Genomic DNA, 9,995 nt, shown 5'->3' on the forward strand with positions numbered 1-9,995 from the left:
CAGTATTTCTTATATTCCACATATGAGTGAAACCATATGATAATTGACTTTCTCCGACTGATTTATTGACTTACTGAGTTACTTCATTTAGCATAACACTCTCCAGGTCCATCTACATCAATGCAAATGGTAAGATTTCATCCTTTCTGATAGCTGAGTAATATTCCTTTGTATATATATATACCACAACTTCTTTATCCATCCATTTGTTGAAGGACATCTCAGCTCCTTTTCACAGTTTAACTGTTGTGGACATTGCTACTATGAACTTTGGGGTGCAGGTACCCCTTCGTTTCACTACATCTGTGTCTTTGGGGGTAAATACCCAGTAGAACAATGGCTGAGTCATAAGATAGCTCTATTTTTAACTTCTTGAGGAGCCTCCATACTGTTTTCCAGAGTGGCTCATCCCATCAAGTGCCCACCTCAGTGCCTGTCACCAGACACCCCCACTCCCCACCCACTTCCCCTTCCACCACCCCTAGTTCATTTCCCAAAGTTAGGAGTCTATGTGCTGTCTTCCCTTTCTGATATTTCATGGATTGGAAGAATTAATATTGTGAAAATGTCAATGTTACCCAGGGCAATTTACACATTTAATGCAATCCCTATCAAAATACCATGGACTTTCTTCAGAAAGTTGGAACAAATTATTTTAAGATTTGTGTGGAATCAGAAAAGACCCGGAATAGCCAGGGGAATTTTAAAAAAGAAAACCATATCTGGGGGCATCACAATGCCAGATTTCAGGTTGTACTACAAAGCTGTGGTCATTGAGACAGTGTGGTACTGGTACAAAAACAGACACATAGATCAATGGAACAGAATAGAGAATCCAGAAAAGAACCCAGAAGAAACCCTCAACTTTATGGTCAACTAATATTCGACAAAGGAGGAAAGACTATCCACTGGAAAAAAGACAGTCTCTTCAATAAATGGTGCTGGGAAAATTGGACAGCCACATGCAGAAGGATGAAACTAGACCACTCTCTTGCACCATACACAAAGATAAACTCAAAATGGATGAAAGATCTAAATGTGAGACAAGATTCCATCAAAATCCTAGAGGAAAAAAAAAAAAAAATCCTAGAGGAGAACACAGGCAACACCCTTTCTGAACTCGGCCACAGTAACTTCTTGCAAGATACATCCACGAAGGCAAAAGAAACAAACGCAAAAATGAACTATTGGGACTTCATCAAGATAAGAAGCTTTTGCACAGCAAAGGATACAATCAACAAAACTAAAAGACAACCTACAGAATGGGAGAAGATATTTGCAAATGACCTATCAGATAAAGGGCTAGTTTCCAAGATCTATAAAGAACTTATTAAACTCAACACCAAAGAAACAAACAATCCAATCATGAAATGGGCAAAAGACATGAACAGAAATCTCACAGAGGAAGACATAGACATGGCCAACATGCACATGAGAAAATGCTCCGCATCACTTGCCATCAGGGAAATACAAATCAAAACCACAATGAGATACCACCTCACACCAGTGAGAATGGGGAAAATTAACAAGGCAGGAAACCACAAATGTTGGAGAGGATGTGGAGAAGGGGAACCCTCTTACACTGTTGGTGGGAATGTGAAATGGTGCAGCCACTCTGGAAAACTGTGTGGAGGTTCCTCAAAGAGTTAAAAATAGACCTGCCCTACGACCCAGCAATTGCATTGCTGGGGATTTACCCCAAAGATACAGATGCAGTGAAACGCCGGGACACCTGCACCCCGATGTTTCTAGCAGCAATGTCCACAATAGCCAAACTGTGGAAGGAGCCTCGGTGTCCATCGAAAGATGAATGGATAAAGAAGATGTGGTCTATGTATACAATGGAATATTACTCAGCCATTAGAAACGATGAATTCCCACCATTTGCTTCGACGTGGATGGAACTGGAGGGTATTATGCTGAGTGAAATAAGTCAATCAGAGAAGGACAAACATTATATCTCTTCCTTTCAAGTCAGAGGGAGTTTGAAATTCTCCCAAGGCACGTAAGGCATCTTCCCTCTGCTTCCTGCACAGCTGCCTTTTATCATTGTCCCCTAAACCTTATTTAATTTGAAGATGTCATGGTGGCCATGTATCTTAGAGATAGAAAGAAATTTTCCCCACTGGGCATTCAATCCCTCCCAGGTGTCATCCTTGGAGCCATTTTTACTTAGATAAAGAATCTCTCCAAGAAGGATCCAACTTGTGATCTGTGAACAAAGTGCGTCTCTCTTCATATTTTTTAGCAAAAAACTTTGGGCCTAATTTTAGCACCTGTAATTCTTTGGGCTCTTTCACTAGTAAATAATTTTTAAATTTTGGCACAAATATGAAGAAGCTGAGCTCACTAGAGCAATGCAAACCAGAAGAGAATGTTCCAGCAGTTACTCAAACTCCTCTCCCACAACATCACTCATCAGTCAAATAACATGATGAAAGAAGTAAAAGATGTGACATTTCTCCATGTTCATGCCCTTAATCATCATCTGGTGTGTCCTGAGGCTATGAAACGGTACAGAAATTCATTCATTTTCCTAGCATCTGATGGTGGAAATGCAGGCTGGTGGCATAAGTTGAATGAAGAATGCATTCAGTTGCTTCTGCAATTCAAAAAATTGGGGGATTTAAGGAATATGAGATTCAACTTGCTGGACCGCCATCAGTGCAAATAATTAATGAGGCCCAGTGCAAAGTAAAAATCTAAGGTCCCTTGCTCTGAAATCATTAAGAATTTCAAGACAGTTACAGTAGAATATTAAAACCAAGCAGAGAGTTATTTTGAGTATGGGGACCTGTGTGACTGCACAGGTCACACATCCGTGAAGCCAGACTTGGCTCCCATAGTAAATAAGGTAATTATTTTTACTAATGTGACCAAACTTCAGAATAATTTGAACTTGAAGCTATTAGATGATGAGATGCTCATTTCTTCAAGGCAGTACTGATATTCCCACTAAGTGAGGCATGTCAATCGAGCAAATAAAAATATTTAGGGACTGCATTTATTTCCCATTGCTGAGCTCCCTGACCTTGCTGGAATGGGCACCTAGCACACAGAGTAGGCATGCAACAATTTTTTAGGTGGACTCCACACCCAACATGGGGCCCAAACTCACGACCCAAGATCAAGAGTCACACGCTCTAACAAATGAGCCAGCCAGGCGCACCCCTAGGCATGCAATATTGATTGAATTAATCACAGAATTTAAAAGCCATGAAGCCACATTTCCAGAATTCATTCACATATTTTAACAAGTAAGAATTATGTTTGAATTTTATGTATCTGCCTTTTCCTAAGAGGACAAACTTTAGAAAGTGCTATTAACAAGTCATCATATTTTCTTGATGTATTTCAAAGTAAATTCCAGTCTTAACTACAAAAAGGAGCAATTAAGCTACATATCAGTCAACATTCTTCAGGTAATTTATTGGCTCACCCAACTGAAGGACTAGGGACAATCATCAAGGCTGTTGGTGAGGGCTTACATGATGCCATTTAAGAACCTGTCTTCCTTTCACCGCCAGGGGTCATATGCCACCTCCTGCTGTATTGGATTCGTTGTCAGGCTATATGTACATAATGGCTTCAAGCAGCTACAATTATGTATCAACTCCAATAGGAAATCCAGTAGGAAAGAGAGCTCACTACCCCTGCAGCACAAATAGAAGTCCAAGACCTGAGCATCAGGAGACCTGATTGGCCTTACTTAGTAGGTCTTAGGTCCATCTCTAAATCAATCAGTGGCTGGGGGGATAGAACACTATGATTGCCTTAGTCTTGGTCGTAAATCTCCACTCTCAAATTCAGAAATAGAGCCAGCCTCTGCAGAGACTGAGAATAGAGCCAAGGTGGATTCCCCAGACGGAAATTTTGAATTGTTATCACAGGAGGTAGAGTGGCCTCCTGCTAGTCCATCACAAGCAGAAAGCAAGCTACCTCTACTACAAAGATACTTGTGTCCCCAGAAATTTAGAGATGAGATATGAAGTCAGGAACCATCTTGAAATTTCTGACTGTATTTCAGTGTTCTGGGACAACAGGACCAATTGGGTCTCTGAAAGCATCTCCCTGCCCCTCCATTAAACAGCTGAAATTAAAGCTGAGAGCCAGCATTAGGTACATGAGTCTAGAGTCAAACTAATATGCTCCAGATCTCAAAAATAGTTCAGGACTGTGAGTGCTATCCAGATTTGTTTTTAATGTAGAATTGTTTTTACTGTAAACATCTAAAAAGAGAAAATTGTTTAGTCAATGTTATACCAGTTTTCTCTCACTGACTTGTCCAAAATGACTCTGCCCATAACTATGCATATCTACATTAAACTTATATAAATAGCTATTTAAACACTTATTTCTAATCCATATTTTTAACGTGCCTTTACTAAAAAAATTCACATAGCTCTAAGATGTTGACTAGCAATAACAGAACCACCATCCACAGCAGTGAGAACTTGCATCTGTTCACCTTCCATCTTGCAATATCTCCCCTATTTATCCCCCTACGCAAATCCTAATTTGCCTAACCTAAAACAGAGCTCTGCTGAAATCCCATGAGTACAAGGGCCAACTCAGAGCTAGTCACAATGCACTTTCACAGGAGATGGAGGTCATTGAACCCTGCCCAGGAATCAAGTGGGCTGGGCACCAGGTGCTGCTGCAGGCTTTTCTTTAAGATTTTATTTCTTTTAGGGGATCCCTGGATGGCTCAGCAGTTTAGTGCCTGCCTTCGGCCCAGGGTGTGATCTTGGAGCCCCGGGATCGAGTCTCTCATCGGGCTCCCTGCATGGAGCCTGCTTCTCCCTCTGCCTGTGTCTCTGCCTCTCTCTCTCTCTCTGTGTCTCTCATGAATAAATAAATAAGATCTTAAAAAAAAAAAAAAAAGATTTAAAAGATTTAAATCTTTAAAATATCTTATTTTTATTTATCATAAAGATTTTATTTATTTATTTGACAGACAGAGAGAGCGCAAGCAGGAGAACAGCACAGGCAGAAGGAGAAGCAGGCTCTCCACTGAGCAGGGAGCCAGATGTGGGGTTCAGTCCCAGGACCCTGGGATCATGACCTGACCCGAAGGCAGTCACTTAACCGACTGAGCCACCCAGGCACCCCTAATATTTTATTTTTAAATAATCTCTACACCCAACATGGAGGTCAAACTCACAACCTTGAGATCAAGGTTGCATGCTCTACCTACTGAGCCATCCAGGCTCCTAGTTGCTACTCTGCATTTTTATTTATTTTTTATTTTTTAGTGAATGTTGCTGCATTCTTAAAAGACAATTGGCAGTTTCAATCCAACCAGTAAAAAAGCTGCACAAAAAGATTCTTCACTGTTTAACACAGGGACATGTCTCTGTGAACATGAGGGCCAACTTGGAGCTTACAGATGTCCTGCTCATTGCCTCAGATCAATGGAAGGTCAGGACCAAGTACCCTGGTCCTGTCTTCAGAAGCTCAAGACTGGTGATCCTCTCATAATGCAGTATGCTAGCCAAACCCTCCATTTTGGCTCCTCCTTGGAGCATTTTCCCCAGGTCAGGACCTTGTTTCCATGACAATGCAAGTGTCACACTGAAACCTTAGCTTTACAATAGCAGAGCCAGTCATCCATTCAATAATTTAATAAATATTTATTGAGCACCAACTATGTGCCAGGAACTGCTCCCCACACCAGGGGTAGCAATAAGCCAGAATGACACGTTGCTTGCCCTCTTGCTGCTTACTTTACAGTTGGCCAGCTCAGGTAACAAACATATAAAGAAGTAAATGAATGTGTGATGTCCAGCAGTAATCGATGCTATAAATAAAGCAGAACAGAGTGATGTGATGGGAAAGAAACTGGTCAGGCAAGACCTCTCTAAGATAGGGGATTTGAACTACCAACACATGATAAGCCAGTCTCTTGAAGACGTGACGAAGAGCATTCAGATCAGGGGACCAGCCGGTGCAAAGGCTGAGCTGGAAATGGGTTTGTCTGATGGACTGAAGGAAGGCTCGCGGAACTAGAAACAGGGACAGAAGAAAGGGAAGGGATGATGGTAGGAGGCATGGAGCAGGCAATAGCAATGGGCACATAACAAAGGCCTCCCACTCGCCAGGCCAAAATGATCGGTTCCGACCAATGTGAACTCTACAATAAAATGAGTCATTAGCGATTTACCAGCAGGGGATCCATTACCTGGGGGCCCACCCTTAAAGTCGTTGACATGTTAATTTTACTGGCCCTTTCCCGCCATCTGCTGGTGATATTCAGTATGCCCACGCCATGGTGGACACGGGCTTCCCGGGAGTGCACACCGAATACCCTGTGGGGGATGATACCGTTGAGGGCCTTCAAAGTCCTCTTAATTCCTACTGGTATCCTTAAGTAGAATCAGCGTTGAAGGCGAAGCCTGGTTTCTTCTTGCTATTGACAGTAAAATGGAGAGAAGAGCGACGAAGTGAGGGAAAGAGCTGTTCACTCAAAAGGAACCAGGATTTGCTGGTTTGGGGAATACTTAGACTGTGCAATGACAACGGATACTAACATGAGGAGATTCGCTGTAAGGAGAGCATGTTCTGGGAAAGACGCTGAGAGTGCGGCTGTACAAACTTTTGCTAATACTTGAGAAAGATCAAAAGTTCAGAGGACTTAGTCATACAAAAAGCTCTTTGAAATAAGCCCACAAAATATGCTCATTATTCATCAGGGAAATGCAAATCAAAACCACAAGGAGGGGGATCCGTGGGTGGCTCAGCGGTTTGGCCTCTGCCTTTGGACCAGGGCCTGATCCTGGAGTCCCAGGATCAATTCCCACATGGGGCTCCCTGCATGGAGCCTGCTTCTCCCTCTGCCTGTGACTCTGCCTCTCTCTCTCTCTCTCTCTCTCTCTCTCTCTCTCTGTGTGTGTCTCTCATGAATGAATAAATAAAATCTTAAAAAAAAAAAAAACCACACACAAGGAGGTATCACTTTACACTCATTAGAATGACTTTTTTTTTAAATTTATTTATGATAGTCACACAGAGAGAGAGAGAGGCAGAGAGACACAGGCAGAGGGAGAAGCAGGCTCCATGCACCGGGAGCCCGACATGGGACTCGATCCCGGGTCTCCAGGATCGCGCCCTGGGCCAAAGGCAGGCGCCAAACCGCTGCACCACCCAGGGATCCCAATGACTATTATTTTTTAAAAAGGAACGGGGGAGAGAGAGGGAGGGAGGGAAGGAAAGAAGGAAAGAAGGAAGGAAGGACATATCAAGTGTTGATGAGGATATGAAGAAATGGGTGGTTCCTCAAAAGTGAAACAGAATTACCATATAATCTAGCAATTCCACTCGTAGGTATATACCCAAACGAACTAAAAGCAGAGATTCAAATCAATATTTGTATACCCAAGTTCATAGCGGCATTATTCACAGCAGCCAAAAGGTGGAGACAACCCAATGTCCATGAGCAGATGCATGGATAAACAAGATGGGGTGTAGGCACACAATGGAATATTACTCCCTAAAAAGGAATGAAATTCTGCCCCGTACCATAACATGAATTAATCTTAAAAACACTGTGCTAAGTGAAATAAGCCAGACACAAAAGGAAAGTTATTGTATGGTTTCCCTTACACGAAGTACCTAGAACAGGCAAAGTCAGAGACAGAGAGGAGAATAGATATTATTCTATTCTCCTGGGATGGAGAGGAGGGAATGGTGGAAAGTTATTATCTAATGGGTACAGAGATTCTCTTTAGGAAAATGAAAAAGTTCTGGAGAGAGACAGTGGTGATGCTCATACAACATTGTATGTGTACTTACGGCCATTGAATGGTGCACTTAAAATGGTTAAAATGGATAATTTATGTTACATGTATTTTACCACAATTTTTAAAGGCTCTTTGAAGAGCTGAAGCGTGTGACTCACAGATCCTTAGCCAGCTGAGCAAAATTCACAAGTGGGGATGGGAGTCTCTTGGAAAGCTACGTGGAGAAGACAAATGGATTGAATTCCTATGACATGCACGCTTACTGAGGGTGTCACATCAGCAGAAACACTGCCAGCTTGGAATGAAAGAGACAGAGATGCCAGAAGACAAAATGAAGGCAGGACGCCCACCTCCACAATCCTTTAGGCAGGAAAAAGACTGATGGAACTTAGCTACAAAAAGGTACTACCTGGCATAGGAAAGGAAAAATTACCATGAAGATGTAGCCTCAAGCCCAGAGAGAAGAGCCACAAGCCCAGAGGCCTCGATAGTAGATGAATTTTGAAATGGGACCAGTGACTCCTTTTTCCCTTTCATTTTCTCCCTTTTAAATGGAAAAGTCTGGGACACCTGGGCGGCTTAGCAGTTGGGTGGCTGCCTTTGGCTCAGGTCATGATCCCGCGATCCGGGATTAAGTCTCGCATCGGGATCCTGTGTAAAGCCTGCTTCTCCCTCTGCCTGTGTCTCTGCCTCTCTCTCTCTGTCTCTCATGAATAAATAAATCTTTTTTAAAAATGAATGGAAAAGTCTATAACTTCTAGGTACCTTATGTCTACCCCACCACTGTATTTTGGGAGCAGGTAACCTGTTTCTTGAGTTTCTTAGATCCACAGATGGAAATAAACTGTGCCCCATGATGAATTATTCTCAGAGCCTCCCTCTATCTAGTTCAGATGATGAGATAGGGGACTTTTGAGCTGATGAGATTCAGATGAGAACTTTTTACTCTGAGTTGATGCTATCATGGGATGAAACTTGGGGATGAAGTGAATGTATTTTGCATGTGGGATGGATGTGAGTCTTTGGAGTCCAGAAGGCAGACTGGAGAAGGCAAAAAATAGTCCCCTAAAGATGTCCACATCCTACCCCCAGAATCTGGGAGTGTTATATTACCTGACAAAAAGGAATTATGATTGTAGAAAAAATTAAGTTGCTAATCAGCTGACTTGGAAAAAGATCACTCTGAATTATCCTAGTGGATACAATACCACAGAGCCCTTAACAGTGGAAGAAGGGGGCAGAAGAGGAAGCCAGAGTGACAGATGACTTGACCTGCAGTTACTGCTCCTGGAGGTAGAGCAGGGGCACACCAGGAATACATGAAGACTCTAGAAACAAAAGGCTACCCTCAGCACCCAGCCTGCATGCCCAGCCAGTGCCTGGCAATCTCTGAGTGGGAAGCAGCCAAGAACTCAGCCACCTCTGGTGCCTCCACCAAGACCTCCCTGTAAGGCGGGGAGGGGGGGGGGGTGCGGGGGAAGAGGGGTCCTGAAGACACTTGTCTCCAATCTACCTCAAGACCTGGAACTTTCCTTCTCCTAGCCCTGCCTGTTCTCCCTTCCCTACCCAACCCCTGACGGGGGCTCCCAGATTCATAAAACTGCAGAAGCCTTTTGTTCAGGGCTCCCTCAACAGTGAGACCACCCCCAGGCACTTGTCCACCTGACTGTGGATGCCATTCCATAGGGAAAGTGCAACAGGGTGGATGTTGGCACTTTCTCTGGTTTAGCTTCTTTGCATGAGGTAAGCAATGAAAGCCTTGACTATTGTTTTGACTTGTCTTAGCTGGCTGCTCTGACACCTGCGGCTCAGCTCCCCAGCTCACCTGAGCTCCTAACAGTATAGTGTTTAACAGTAAACTACGCTGGGGTACGTGGGTAGCTCAGTCAGTTACCGGTTGGCCTTCGGTTCAGGTCATGATCTCAGGGTCTTGGGATTGAGCCCTGTGTCAAGGCTTCCTACTCCCTCTGCCCCTTCCCTGCTCCCACTTGTGTTCTTTCTCTCTCAAATCAATAAAATCTTTAAAAAAAAAAAAAAAGAGTGAGCTACCTTATGCCTGGTGACTTTGGAGAAATCACTTTGTTTCTTCATGTACTGGGTTTTTCACCCATAAGATGGAAATGCTTAACAATACGTTAAGCATTAACGTATTAACGTTAACCTCATAGGGTTGACTTTATGAGGACTTAATGACTGGGTATATGAAAAGCACAGAGAAAGTGCTAGCTAAGTGTTTGTGCTTATTATGTTCAACAC

The sequence above is a fragment of the Vulpes lagopus genome, chromosome 18 (assembly GCF_018345385.1).
Source record: "Vulpes lagopus strain Blue_001 chromosome 18, ASM1834538v1, whole genome shotgun sequence".
Classification (NCBI taxonomy): Eukaryota; Metazoa; Chordata; class Mammalia; order Carnivora; family Canidae; genus Vulpes; species Vulpes lagopus.